This window comes from Corapipo altera, unplaced genomic scaffold (genome assembly GCF_003945725.1).
Source record: "Corapipo altera isolate COAL_440 unplaced genomic scaffold, ASM394572v1 302, whole genome shotgun sequence".
Taxonomy (NCBI): Eukaryota; Metazoa; Chordata; class Aves; order Passeriformes; family Pipridae; genus Corapipo; species Corapipo altera.
This window is the reverse complement of record NW_020885052.1, coordinates 123,409-138,842: the sequence shown is the minus strand read 5'-3', so window position 1 is coordinate 138,842 and position 15,434 is coordinate 123,409. Positions and strand designations below refer to the sequence as shown.

The following is a 15,434-nucleotide window of genomic DNA, read 5'->3' as shown; positions in this document are numbered from 1 at the left end:
TCAGTGATCTCAGTGGGGTTCTTTACTGGGAAGAGGTGGTGTTGCCTTTAAACACACTGTAAGGTGAGTTCTTAAGTGTGGGTGTCCCTGTAGAGTGATACTTTTGAAGTAACTGTGTAAGATCAGAAGTTGAAGAGATTTTGAAGGGTTAAAAAATTTTCTTTTAGGCCTACTGGTACAGCTGGAAAATGCAGATGGTTTTGGGGTGCTCCAGGCCCCCCTGACCTGGAGCAGGACCCTGAGGCTTGTGGTGGAGCTGCATTGTAACTGCTGAGGCTGGCCAGCAGACAGGGCTGGGGTTCATTTTTTTCCCACGTGGGAGCATCTGGAGCCTGGGAGGGACCTGCCAAAGATCTGCTGTGCAGTTGAAATGGCACCTCCAGGTTAGGTCTGGGTGCAGCTGGGGGCAGTGCCTCAGGGTGCAGGGCCAGGCTGCCCAGGATGTGGTGCAGGGACAATACTGGCACTAGAGGAGCACCTCGTGCTTGGGGAACAGGGTTAGGGTGTGCAATAATAGGGTTCTGTATTTGTGAAACCCCATGAGAAGGCACTCAGGCTGGATGTGTAGGGTGCACTGTGGTGTTCCTGGGTGGGCATTGCAGAGCAGACTGTTTAAATGCAGAAGGACCCCTGTGTGTGCCTGACAGCTCAGTCCTCTGAGAAATGTGGAGTCTGTGTCAAATACTACTTGCAAAAACTGAAAGGATGGCTCTGCCCCAGTCCAACACCTGCAATGACTTGGGAAGCCTCCTTTGTGCATTCCAGCCCGATGGCAGGGGCAGGTGTCTCCTCACCAGCCCCGTGTGGGTGCCCTGCTGCAGAACAGGGCCTGGTGCTGGGTGGCTGGGCGGGACAGAAGCCCTGTCAGGGCAGGAAGCAGCAAGTTTCCAAAGCTGGAGTTTGTGGTATATTTGGATGAAATGCCAACTTTTTGCTTCCCTGAAAGCCCAGCCTCCCCTAAGGGCTGTGACCTGACCCCTTGGAGCCCTGTGTCCATAAGGCTTATACAATGTTTGCTCTGGGAGCTGATGTTTAGTTACTCCATATCGACATATCATAAACGCCACCATTTTGGTACACTGGTAATTTTCTTTACAAAGTGGCTGTAAGTGTGAATTTAATCTACTTATTTTTGATGTCCACTGAAGGTTTAGACAGCAGTTTAGTCATTATTATTGCTATTGTACAGCTGCTCTCTGGAGGAGCTTAAACCATGTCAGAAAGGGAACCAACATAATGAGTCTGACAGAAATTCAGAAGAAGAGATTAAATTTAGGATAATGAGTTCTGTTGAATTTTTAATGTTATTGTAACAATTCACACCACTGCAGCCTGTTCATCTCTGGACTCAAAACTGAAATGTGTGATTGGGAATTGGGCTGTGCAGATATGTCCTTCTCCAAGTCTTTTCCTCTTAAAAAGAAAGAAAAAGCGAGATAAAAGGAACACTACAAGTTCTCCTCCCTCTTCCCCTTCAGTTTTCTCAGATCTTCCACTCTGTTGCTGCCAGCCATTCTTCCCAAACCCGTGCAGACCACCAGCCCCAGGTGAGGGCACACGTGTCTCTGTCCTACTTCTTTCCTACAGCTGCAGAAAAGGTGCCAGAGCAGCTGGGGACCACACGGGCAGAGGTAAATCAAACCTCATTAAATTAGCTTGTTTTCACTGGTTCCTTAGAAATGTGATGAGTTCCGAGGTGAGGAGGACGGGGTTGTTTGTTGGTTGTTGTGTTGCCCTGATGGTGCTGGGCTTGCTGCTGGAGGAGCAGGTTTGCAGGGAGCAGCTCCTGGGCCGCAGGACTTACACCCGTCCCGGTGCCTCTCCTGTGCTGACATGATGTGATAGTTGCAGCAGGGTGGGCAATGCAGGAGCCTTGCTGGGATGCTGCAGTGCAGAACCATTGTAAGAGGGTCCTGTACTGGAGGTCAACAAATATGAGAAGATGGACGGAGTTTTGTGTGCTGAAGAGGAGGAGATCATTGAATCACAGTATCACAGACTGGTTTGGGTTGGAAGATTATCTTGTGCCAACCCCCCTGCCATTGGCAAGGACACCTTTCACTAGACCAGGTTGCTCAATGCCCTATCCAATCTGGCCTTGAGTTAGAGAAATTTTGTGCCTCTTCTGGATGGTGTCAATAGAACAAAAAAAAAAAAAAAAAGAAGAGAAAATGTTTGTCCGACACATGAAAATGTCCAGAATTCAAGGCTCCTCCAGATGTGCTATGGGTCCTTCCTGCCCCTTGGACACTGAATCCTTTTTCAGATATACTCCAGTTCCCGTATCTTCTAAGCAGTCTCTGAACAAAATCTTTGCCTCTTCCGAGATGGCGTTGAATAAATTCTGTCTGTGTAGGAGCTAGAGCAGCCTGTTCTTGCTTCCCTGAATCAGAGACCAAGATACAGATCATCTTGAGCTTTGTGAACTCCTGCCTGTGGACTTTTAAAGCTCAGTGGTACCTTCAGAGCCTGGGTTGTAGTACTGCACACACTGCAGTGTGCCAGTGATGCAGTGACAAGTGTGTGCTCACACAGAGGGAGCAGTCGGACGGGGGGGGGGGTGCCTGGGAAGCTGGTTGCTCCAGCTGGGAGGAGAGTGTTGTTCCAGGTTCCAAGTAGAGTTTGGGGCTCAGAAGTACTGATAAAAGTTGCATTTCACTAGTGAAACATTAATTCTGGAGTTTTTACCTGTTCCTCTCATCCTTCTCTCCTGACAGGAACAGCATCGCTGTTTGGTATCGAAAACAGTAATTCCCTTATCTTAGGTGCTGAACAATGTGATATAGTTAATAAAAGTAATGACAGTTTATTCACTGAAAACCAATTAGTGTTCAACTTTCCAAGGGAATGGAAATCAGGAATGGAAAACAGACTGGATGATACCACATAAAGAAATAATTTATTTGATGGAAAGGACATTAAGAAGGTGTTTCATCCATGGCAGGATGAAAAATGAAGCAAGTTTTGTGGCAACCATAAATATTTTCATCTGTCAGTAGTTTGTTCTTTAATGGAGACGTGAGGGAGCATAGTACCACACAAGCATTGTGGTGCTCATGGCTTCTCTTGTGCACTGCTCTGGGGATTCTGACACTGGAACTGGATTTCTTCTGTCGAAAAAGATGCACTGGTGACAGAAAGGAAAAAGCACAAACCAACTCAAACTTATTACAACAGAACAGAAGAAGCACCCCCAGATTATGTTGTTACTCTGGTTTAATCAGCCCATTGTGCTGGTCCTGCCCATGCAGAACATCAGTTGCTGAACCCATCTGTGAAATGTGGCATTGGAGCTTCACTGGCTGAGAATGAACGACAGAGCTAATGGTTGCTTAATCTGTTGTGTATTTTTTTATGGTGTGCTGAAACACCAGGGTGGAATCTGGAATTCCTCAATTATTAGCTTAGTATTAGGAAGAATAAGGATGCAATTAGGGTTTGAAAAAATTAGGTTAAATCCCCATTTCCTGATACAGAGATAATAAGACTCCTCCTGTTTCACATTAGTCTCCAGACTGGTAGGCAGGCTGGACAGCAGCACTGTAATTGGTGCAAATGGTACTGGACATGCTTGGAAGCACCTCAAGAATTCAACTTCAGCTCATCTGGCTCCTGGAGAGCTGCAGTTTCACATCCTCATGCTTTCACTTCATTCTGGATTGCCTTTGTCCTTGCTTCTGCTGTTAGGCCAAGTCCTGTTTCCAGCTCAGTTCTCTACAGCTTCGTGGCAAAAGGAATGATCTCTCCTACTGCCTGTCCTGCCCTGGCTCCTGTGGTTCTTCATCATCCCCTTTCCCAGTCTCTTCTTTAGAACTGTTCCTGTTCGATGCTCTGCACACACAGGGAACTTGATGCTGTTATGAGAGGTGAACGCTGCCTCCCTTCAGAACTGTGTCATGGCTTCCAGGAGTCAGAAGCCATCAAAGTGCAGCAAAGAACCGTCCTCTGGGAATATCTAATTTCCTTTGAAATACTGATGAGTTGGCACAGCGTTGTCTTACTGATGAAGTTCTGCAGCTAATTGGTCCTCAGATAATTAGCCTTCCCAGTAAGGCAAAGCCTTTGTCCCAGATAGCACTCTTAGAAAATAATTTTTTCTTGAAACAATGATTATAAAAATATCCCTACTTTCCACTGTGTGTCCCCTTGGCAAATGGAGCATTATGTTGTTTAACTGCTCTTTGAAAAGCATTCCTGAGATAAGATCATTAATAGACAAAAATGGTTTAACAGAGGCAGCTTTGTTGGAAAACCTTCATTGGTGGTAGACTGGGAGTAATTAAGTGAAATGTAATGACTCAAAGCAACAAACAAGCTTTGGCATAGCTGTTTATGAACACCCAGTTCTCCTGGGGAAACCCAATCTGACAAGAACAGGGCACGTGGGGTGCTTGGGGTTGCAGGGGGCAGGGGTGGCATTTCTGAGCTGCAAAGCTGTGCCGGGCTGGCAGCTCCTGGAGGGGTTCCATGAATTCACTTGTCCCACAGGTGTTCAGTTTGATCCCAGCTGCATGATTCCCCTTTTTGTCTCCTGTTCATAGCCCTGGGGACAGTGACCTTCATCTAGCTCTGGCTTTGCATGTGGCTGTTGGTGTTAGCTGTCGATCTGAGTCGTGTTGCCACTAACACTCATGTATCTATATCTATATATCCTCTCTGTGTACCTCCCAATCCATCATCTTCTGCTAAGTGCAAGTAGTGGAGTTTCTACACCAAAGTGGAAAATACAAATGCAAAGGAGAAATAGCTTTTACAGTGATTTATAGAGAAAGTGAATCTCCAGAGCGTGCATTTGACTCCAGTTGTACAGTGGCATCCCAGGGGATGGGAAGAAGTCCTGTGGTGATTTTTAAAACCTCTTAGAGACACATGAAGATCAGAACTTAATTTTCATGTCTCTTCTATAGCTGCCTTGCAATTAATTTATCTGAAACAGTTTGTTTTTATGCTGCCAAACACTTCAACACTTATATGTAAATTATCAACATCTGAAGCCTCCTTTCCTTAGAAAGAATACAGGGCAATCATCAGATAAAAGTCATTACATATTCACAGCTATTCTGCTCCACTGATAATAAGACATTCTCAGGGGAAAGTGACCTTTTTACAATAGTTATTAGTGTCAGGACTTCAGAATTGTCTTTTCTTATTACAAGTCCTACCAAAAACATAAAAAAGAGTGAGGTTTATTATCTTAAAGATGTGTCAAAGCACAGCCATTAAGGACATTTTCACAGAATGTTATTTGTATAACCCATTTTTGTGGGGTTTTTATGGCAAATATTGAGAGTGTTGACAGAACTCTGCATTCATGACTTCTTTTGACTTCTGACCATATTCTAGAGATTCCAGATAGGGTTTCCAGCACTATGTTTATGGCCTTGGAAATCTCCCTAGCTCCAAGAAAAAGATATTCCCATACACATGAGAACAGCAGCTCCTTCAAATGCAGAAACATTTTTGTGCTCTCCTGAGTTTGTTCCCTGAGTGGAGGGCAGCTCCATTAAAACACTATCCCACAATTTCCCTCTGCTTTTCCTGGTCTCCATCCCATCCAACACAGCCAGGGATGCTCATCCTCAGGCTGCTGTGCCAGCAGGATTCAGCCCCATGTGCCTGCACTTTGGTATCTTTCCAAAATCAATATTTTAAAGAAACTTAAATTATTCCTCCTACTGGAATCATGATTCATGCAATGATAGCATCAATATTAATAAAATAATCGAACTTTAATGTCGGTTGCTAAGCAACCTGTCATGCCCACAGAGCAAACTGGACTCAAACCAGAACAACTGGAACTGGGGAAAATTTAATGCGAAAACGAAAATATTAAAGGAGGGGAAACATCAAGTACCAGATTCTGCAGAACCATCCTCTGGGCTCAGCTGGAGGCTGGGATCTGCCTTTTTGGGATGTTCCCTTTCTGTCTGGTCTCCAGTCTGGAGCTCAGCCCCAGTGCTGGGGGCACCCCGTGACTGGCAGTGCCAGTGCTGCTCCTGGGGAAGGGCCACATCCTCTCTGCTCATGTTCTGTGGAAACAAAGAGTCAAGAGGAAATAGTTAAAGAAAAAACCTGATTCTCTTGCTTTTTCCTTCCCACACACTTCTGAAGACCCATTCAGTGTTTTCCTTCTGGCAAACTATTTAGTCAGAGCAATCCCCAGAGAGAACTCTGTTTCTGCCCTGTGAAGGTTATCAGCCCTGTGAAGGCTTTCAGTATGGCTAGTTTAGGATGTGTCTTGATGTTCAGGGAGCTGGGATTAACAGAATAGAGGGAAATTACTTATTCCAATAGCTCTTTAAATGAAGAAGTAAGTCCATTTAAAAGAGGGAAGCCCATGCAAAGTATTTCCATTATGCTGTTTTTTTCTTTCATTATCTTGAGAAGCCTGAAGAAGTCTGTTTGTCTGGGAAATGAGATTCTGTTTTGGTAGATGATGCAAGTGGACATTGGGAAAGGGTATCGGAGCCAGCTGGTGCAGAAGAAAAAGAGAAAAGAGGTCATTCATTATGATTTTTTCCTCATGGTTGCCAGCAAAACAGAGGAAGAACCATGTCCTCTGGGATATCCCAGCCGGCAAGAACATCCTTGCAGGCTGACTTCCAATCACACCAGCAAACAGAAAAAAATAAATTAAAAATCCCTGGAGACCTACATGTTTGTGGATTCACCAGCATGCTGGCAAGTGCCCTAGTTGTTTTCCTCTGAAGAGTGATGTAAAGTAGAAAAAAAAATAGGATCTCAACTCTAGGAACAGACCCAAATTGCTGTTGTTTTTGTGTTTCAGGGCTCAGCAGTGTTTCTTTACCTTTTCTCTCTGCCTTGCTCTGCTTTCCTCCTCCTAAAAAATACTTCTGCCTGTTGGCTTGCAAGGTTCCTGTGCTGAGCACGGCCATGGCCGTGGAGAGATGCCTGGCAGGTCTGGTATGGTCAACAGGATGGTTTTTTCCGTTCCCAGATATCAACTACCTCATTTTCCTCTGACCGTAATATCCTTCTTGTCTCTTTAATTAGCTCACCTAACACATTGGCTGCAAACAGTGACCCAGGCTGCTCTCTCTTCTTTTTACATATCAATACCTCATTTGCTGTGACTGATAATTTATGCAGTCCCAGCTGTCCCACTCCCTTGTCTTTCCACTCACTCCCTGAGGTTTGGAACTGCTGGACAGAAGCTGCCTGGCAGCAGGGCTGTCAGCTTGTGCTCAACACCAAACATGCTGAGCCGGACCTTGACCTGCATGAGTCCATTTCTGGGTCAAAAGTTGCCAAAGGGCAAGAACTGTCTCTGTCACCTATTTGTAAAAAAGGCAGTTCAGGTGAGTGTCTGTTGCTCTCGAGAATCTCCTGGTGTTCATGCAGAACTGCATTAAATGACCTTCAAATAGTCATTGCTTGGAAACCTCGACCTCAGTAGCATGTGAGGTCAATGTTCACCCAGATTTATTGCCACTGTGGACGTTTTTGTGCTGTTCATCAGATCTTAGATGCTTTTTTCTCCCTGTGCAGTCCCAGTGTAGCTGTTGGCAGAGGTGCTCAGTGCCATCCCTTGGGTCAGGCAGGATGTGCAACCTGCCATCGAGTGAGAGCCCGGGGACCTTTTCCCCAGGCAGCTCTCAGGGACATTCTCCTTCCCAGCAACCCTCGTAGGCTCTGCTCTTACCTCTGTGCTCTGCAGAGGTTTCCCTGCTCTGCTCTGATTTAGCATCAACGTGGCTTTGCCACAGCTGGAGCTCACAGGTCTCATTTTTCCTTAAAGACATGATACATGTTTTATCACTGCCAACACAAGGTCCTCAGGAACCACTCCAAGCCCACTACTACCCTCAGGTTGGTTGCTGTGGTGTCTGCTCTTGGCTGAATGCTGGTACTTCATTGCAAATCCCAGTCCTGTTTGTGAGATTTGGTCCAAAGAAATGAGAAAAGCTTGCAAAAATTTATTTGATTTTGAAAAAAATTTTCATTTTAATGTCTCAAAGTATTGAAATTCAAATTAAAGAAAGAAGGGGGATTAAACTCACTTTCTCTGGGAAGTACCCTATTAGTTTTGGTTTGTTTTTTTCACCTGATTTGGTAATTTTTATTTGAAAGCACAGTCCAGGAGTACTGAAGTCAATCAAAATTTTGCTGTTGACTTCAGGCACAGCAAGCAAAGGCAAACCCTTGAGGCAAATTTGGGTTACTTGAGGCTGGAAATAGGGCTGCTGCAGCACAGATGAGCCCTGCAGAGAGCCAGGTTTGCCTCCATTGCCTGGGCACTGTATCAGTCTGCAGCCCTCAGTGTGGCACCTGAACTTAGAACTGATCCAGTGTCCTGATGACCTGAGCTGCTGGAGGTGCTGGAGGCAGCAAGGGCAAAGGCAGAAATTGCTATGAAGCACAAATTTTGCTGACTTTCCATGGGTGTCAGGCCCTCCAGTGCCTCTTGTGCTTTCTAAAATATAAAGGGCTTTGATTAAAGCAATCGTGAGAGTAAGCCAGGATTTTGAAATTGTAGGAGGCCTTGACATTGTCTTTTGAACATTGCGGGTAAATTATCCATGGGAAATTACTTCCATTGCTGCCTCTATTATTTGGCCTTAATCCTAACTTGGTACCTTTGGCTAGACGATAAAATTCTCCAGTTACAAACAAGTGATACATTTTTCCCCCCTTCCTGCTGAAGGTTTGGGTCATTCTTGATGATATGAATTTTGGTGGTGGTCTTTTACACCTTTCTTTCTGCCAAATACTGTATGTTTTGTGGTTCCATTTTTTCTGCAGCTGTTTATTTTTCCTTTGACGGAAGTAGAAATCAGACCTAAATAATCTGCTTGATTTTTATCTGAGGCAGCTGTGCTGGGACAGAATCTATTGTTCAGATCTGTTACCTTTTACACAACAGAGATAAATTAATTAAAGGGCTTTCCCCTGACATTCAGACTCTTGCCTGCATATGTTCACATAAAAGATGAATGACAATGAGGTTCTCATTACAGCATGATGAATTAGCCTTTTCACTTCAGTTCCAGCAAAGTCTACTTCATGGTCAATGCTCTTGTTTAGGCCCAGACTTTTTTTTTCTCTCTTTGAATTGCAATCGTGATCATAAAGTGACCAGAGGCAGCCCATATCAAAAATAATCTGGGAAATATAGTGTGTTATAATGACCTTTGCCTCATGGCACTTCCCTCATGGAGTTCAGAGGGACCCTCTCTTGCGTCTGAGATGCAGAAACATCCCTTCTTGCCATTCTTCAGGGAGGGGCACAGCCAAATTTGAGGAGACGTTTTGCTCAGCTCAGACTCCCAGGTCTGGCTCTCTGTGGAGATTCCCTTCTTGCTGCACCAGCACTTCTTTGAGGAGTTGTCCTCAGCCCCTGCACAGTCCTGTGTCCTGGCACGTCACTGCTTCTCCAGAGCCCTCTCATTCACAAGAGCCCTGCAGGGACTACTCTCCTTGCAGTTTGCTGCTAGAACAGGAAAATACCATGGGAATATTGACTGCTCTTCAAAGAAAACTCTGATCTCTCCAGCCATGACATAAAATTGAGCAAAATCTCACTGAGCCATATGGGCACTGAGAAGTGTAACACCCCAGTGGAGGGTCCTCCCTGCTGCCTCCAGTCTGTTTATCAACGGGGCTTAGAGCAAAGCTGAGACTCTTAATGCCCCAAGCGTGATGCACTGCCCTGACCTTGGAAATTATTTTTATTGCTGTTTTGGCTGGCTGTGTCCTTGGCAGGTTGCTGGGCCACAAGCAGATGCAAAAGAATGGTGCAAACAGCTAATTTCAAAGGTACACAGTGTTCTTCCACAGCACATGGGAAATGTGTTTAATGTTTGGAAATCTCCTTGTGGCAGAGGTTAAACTTGGAACTGCAAATGGTACAACAGAAATTCCTTCAGTCACTTTTTCTGACAGAAAATGTACAAGTGGCCATGTTCACACTGTTCTGTGGTATCTGTGTTCTTGGTACCTGGGCTTCTGTGTGTTGTTTTACTCCAGTAGTGGGGATGGATGGAGTGTTTTGGTCACAGGAGCACATGGCTGAGCTGGGGCTGATCAGGCTGGAACGCTCTCTCCCTGGGCTGCAGAAGCAAGCTATGTGCTTTATTGAAGGTTGCTTTGCCTCCAAGCTTTTGCACTTCTTTATTTCCTCTTGAATGTTTAACCTAAAGACAGTCTTTTTAAAGCAGTTCAAACAGGTTTCCAATTACTTTTCATCGCATTAGTTTTCTGTTCTAAAAATCTCCATCTGAACATAGAGTCCATTTCAAGAAATTGGGAAAGACTTTTCTTCTTCCTGTTCTATTTTTGTAAGATGAGTGTTTCAACAAAGAGCTTTCCCAAGCCTCTCTCTCCTTTTGAATTGGTCAAAAATAGGACCAGCCTTCCTGCTCTAATAACAAGGTGCTTTTACCCCTCCCAGTTTGTGCTCTGGACAGTTGCTGACAAAGGGCTTCATGTGGGAGGACACTCAAACTTTGGGTTAGGAAAATATTTAAATCCAGGAACTTCAGAGAAGTGCCTTATGTGGAGCAGGTCCTTAACCTGTGCTTATGCTGAGTTGTACCTCAGACTGCATCTAAGCAGGTTTTCTGAAATCAAGGCTCACAGAGCAGGTATAGCCCAGAGGTGCATTAACTTTTGGGTATCAGTCAGGCTGATAATAACTTACATCTCATTGTTTTAAATCCTGAGATGAGCTGAGAGTTAAACACATGACTGCATATGTTTTTTTAATATGATAAAATCAACTGTAGAATGGTATCATAAATGGATAGAGGAGGTCATCTGCTCCCCTGCCCCTGGTTTTTTATTATGATGATGTTCTGCTGTAGAGTCCTCTGCAATCTGAATTTGGAAACGCTTAGGATTTTTAGGCTATTTATCTTGCCAGAGTTGGGGCTTTGTTGGGTTTGTTTATTTGCAAGCCCTGGAGAATTGAAGTTTGGTGCTACCAAATGTTTTTTAGAAGTCAGTTTTGGTTAGTGCTCTGGAAGTGCTCGTATTCCTGTCCAGACATGGAATGAAGTCAGCTCCACATCACTCTGATAGTCAGCCTCATGCAAAATATTCAAATAATTCCCTGGAGTGCAATGTAAGGAAAAAAGCAGAAAGGGAAAAAAAAAGAAATTGTAATTTGCTGTTGGACTTCACACAAATTGGAAGATGATCTGCCCTTCAAACCTCTGTTTTGATCAAGCCTTGTCTTCATGAGGGTGACGGGCACTGGAGCAGTGCAGCTGTAAGAAGGAACCCCCCATTTGGGCACATGCCAGGGTCCACATGCCCCTGGGCCAGGAGCTTACTGGGGGTCACTGACCTAAGGACACATCCTCTCTGGGTTCTCGCACTGTTTTCTGAAACCTGTTAAATGGTTAATATATGAAATGCTTTTGATTTCATTGTTTAATGTAATTTTATTCAGTAAAGCTGCCACATTGCATAAGGGTATTGGTATTTAATATTTAATAGCATAAGTCCCATGTGAGTCCCAGGCAGAGGATAAAAATTACATTTTAAATTAATGTGCACTCAAAGCCTGATGCTCTTTCTTTATTTAAAGGCCAATGGCCATTTCAAGCCCAGTGCCAGCTTCCAGGGAGATGCCCACGTTCTCCTCTGTCAGAATGGCCTGTCACCATCGCAGGCTGTGTGGCAGTAACTGTTTGTGTGCTGAAACAGGATGAGTAGGAAGGTTCTGGTGGGACTGATGGTGTGAGGGCAGGTGCTGATCTGCTCTCCTGCAGTCGGGGTCCTGCTCCCCGATGGTGCTGCGAGAGGACTGGCACTGCCCTGCACCCACATCACCCCACTGAGAGGACACACACAGCCCAGTGTGGGGGTCCCCAGTCACTGGTGACTCAAAGAGCTCATCAGTCCAAAATGGTATGACTGTGGTCCCCGTGGGTGCCCAGGGCACTGTCTGAGCACGGGTGGAGCAGGAGCGAGGAGTCCCTGTCAGTGCTGAGCAAATGAATCTTATCATGAGGTCAACAGACCTCTGGCTTTTGACCTGAGGGCCAGGGAGCTCCTGGGACTGTGGCCATGAGTGACACAGTCCAGCTCCTCAGCATGTCTTCAGCTGTTACAAGCGTTATGCGTGGGACACTTGCTCTGTTTTGGGGGACAGGCCACACAGCAGCACTGAAGTGGGCCACTTTTTCTGAAAACATGGGGCAACGTTTTTTTTCCTCCTGTACAAGTGCAGTCAGGTACCTCCAGCTGGGAGCCCTGTGCTCCATGGGAATTTCAGCGCACCTGGGATCCATCCACACACTCTTCTGTCATCCTTTGGTCTGTCAGCAGGTGACAAAGGACCCCAGAGCAGTGTCCACAGCATGGCCTCAGGTCTCCCTGGTGCTCAGCCTGCTGACACCAGCACAGGACAGCCCGGGACATGCAGCAGCACAGTGTGAACACGGCTCTGGCTGCAGAGTACTGATCCTGCAAACACTTGATGAAGCAAAGTGATAATAATGTCCTTTACCTTTTCTCTGATGGCTTTTAGCACAAATTATTTCCTTTTTTTTATCTGCTGGGAGAAGACCTGAGATGGAAATCTGCACCTAAATGTGTTCTCTTGAGATGTAGCAGCCAAAAATATGTTCAACTTGTCACATGGTTTGTAGACCCACACCTCAACTAGCAATAGGCATTATCCCTGAGATGTAATGTCCTATGGCCTCAGTGAAAGTGATATATAAATATATCAATTATACATTATAATATGCATATCTAACATTTCAGATTATGTAATGCCACCATCTGCTGCTTTACATAAACAGTGCTCAGCTTCCACCTCTGCTGCTTTACATAACCCTGTCCCAGCCATGCCACTGTGTCTGTGCTGCATGGGGCAGGGGATGGAGGAGGGACTGTGCTGCTTGTTCTCCTCCAGCTAAATACCTCTCCCTTCATGCAGGGCAGAGGTGGGGAACTTGCAGCCATGAATACCACATAAACTTGCCCATTTGTTTCCCATTTATTGTTCTTGTTCTTCCATATTCAAACCAGACAGCTTTTGTTTACTTTGATACTCAAAGTTACTTCAGGGTCAAGTAGAAAGAGAAGATTGGCAGGAAAGGAGCAAATCCTCCTTAAACAAAAATGTCTGCAATAATTAGCAAATGTGACAAGAGAGAGCTGATAAGCAAAAGGTAAGAAGGGAAAGGTAAGCTTCAGGGCAATTAATTAAGATGGTAAATGAAAAACAACCCAAAATTCCTGCAAGCACTTAGCAGATGGGAGAGTATTCTGAGACCATGGTAGTTTTCAAGCAGTGAGGAAAAGCTGGAAATACAGGGATTTGGGATCATTTTCTAAAGGAGTTGCTTTGTTTTCCAGGAAATAGCCATGAGGAAGGCAAGGCAGTGTTTGGTTTCTTTGCCCAAATCTGTACTTCTGCTGTTCAGGGAACCTAAAGAAATAAAGGTTCCTTTGCAAAACTGGAGACCCACACCCAGCTCTGCTCTTCAATTGCAGGTGCCAAAACAGTGCTTTGATTAACCTGCAGTGCAGCACACCTCAGCTGATGGTCTGGGATGTAACCTGTGTCCTGCTGTGCACCTGAGCCCTGCTGCCCTTCCATCCTTTTGTAGTCCCTTCCCACCCACCCACCCTCAGCTCCAGAAGAAGCCAAGTGCTGGTGCCTGAGCTCCCTCTGTACCACAGGAATGTGAGAAGTCTCTTTAGGCCTAGCCCCAAGCCCTCAGGTGAGCTCAGTTACCCTCCCCACCTGTCAGGGTCAGTGGAGCAGGTGAGGAACTCCAGGAGGGGAGGGATTAGTGGGTGGATAAATGCAGGAAGGTGACTCCCCTTTTGTCTTTGTCCCTGTTTGACTTGGGGTTCTGTAGCTGGCTGAACCTAGGCAAGAGATTTGGGTATTTGGAATCTGGCTGTGGAGGGATGATGGGCTGACATCATCATCAACATCAAAAGCTCTCCTGAGGCCTCCTGAAAGACTCAGCTCTGGGCTGTCTCCAGAGCTTTTCTGCTCCTAACATGAGTAGAAGTCTTGCTTTAATGGCTACATCATCACCCCCGTTTATGTTCTTTTCAGGACTGAAGCAAGCTCAACTCCTTGGGGTGAGCAGCTTTGTAATAGTTATTGTTAGGGGGCTTGGGGGTTTGGGAGGGAAAGGGTTGGGAGTGCTCCATAGAGGCAGGGCTGCCTTCTGTGTTTCAATTCTTGGTGGGTTTAGTTTTGATGAGGAGCAAGGGACTGATATATGTTATGAGGAAGTGATGAATTACCTGGTATGTTTGGAGCACTGGGGATTTTCTCACATCAGGATGATGGTGATTGATTTTTCTTTTTTTTTTTTTTTTCTTTCTTTCAGATCTGCAGCAGAGGAATCTCTGGATGCCTGATTGCAGCTGACAGGTAAGCTGTGGAGTGAGCTCACCAGTGACTGTGACAGGCCTCCCTATCTCCTGTCCCCAGTGCTTTTCAGACTGTAATGGCTTGCTGAAGACATGCTGTCAGGGTGATGGAGGTGTGGAGATTATTAAATGAGGACACCTTTGACTTGGTAAATTGCTTCAATCTCACAGGAGGCTCTATTATCTCCTACTGGCCCCCCTTTGTAGGGATTAAAGAAGGAAGCAAAGAAGGAGGACTGCAAAACTGCAGTAGTGTTTGTTTTCCTGCAAAGCTGTGGCAGAGCCCAGGGAGGAAGGTGGGAGTGTCACCTGGCTTTGCTTCTGCCACCCTGCTGGGCAGTGGAGGCAGAGGGTTGATTAATTGATCCCAGCAGGTCCTGGGTGCAGAGAGCTGTCATTGCCTTTGGGGGGGTGTGAAGCACAGCACATCTGGTGTCTTGTCCCTTGCTGGCCCTGGGAATTATGGGGAAATTATTCTGTGTCAGGCTGCTCTTCCCTGCACTCTGCTGTGTAGGCTCCATCCTGCTCCAAGGGAGGCGAGGACTGCAGCATGGGGGCTGGAGTCTGGATCCAAAACTTGAGTATCTGTTCCTCTGGAAATGAGGCTACAGTTCCAATTTATATAAAATCACTCTTTGCCAGAAGTGATGGAGCTGGTTTGGACTAATGACAGACCCTTGGCATAACAGTGTGACTTGAAATCCCATGTGCTCTGTTTATGGTCAGCTGCAAGCTGGAGAGGGAAGGAGGCAGAAAACAGCAAAATGAGCTGAAATCAGGCAGAAAGGTGCTGAAAAAAAAATGAAGCAGAACAGGAGAAGGGTAGAGGTCTGTTTGAGGTGCAACCAATGCAGAAATGCTGCTGTCCTTGGATGACAGTCACTATGGATGGGAAGGCATGTACCTACATTCCTGAAATGAAGTGGGAAATAGTCTGAGTGATTGGTGATTTATTACGTTTAGTAGTTGCCTGCTGAAATAAGTTCTCTGTCGGTTGGATGTCACAGCAGAAAGGTGGCAGTCAGAGCTGTAACTGGATTGTGAATGTCTGAGCATTACTGCCA

General features: G+C 45.6%; 1 long non-coding RNA gene across 1 annotated transcript; it reads left to right on the top strand.

The window, feature by feature from the left end:
- The first annotated feature begins 14,019 nt into the window (after positions 1–14,019).
- Positions 14,020–14,383, top strand: LOC113959637. The gene is made up of 2 exons (XR_003531887.1): positions 14,020–14,073; positions 14,328–14,383. It is a non-coding gene; the product is annotated as an uncharacterized LOC113959637 (long non-coding RNA).
- Positions 14,384–15,434: the final 1,051 nt, after the last annotated feature.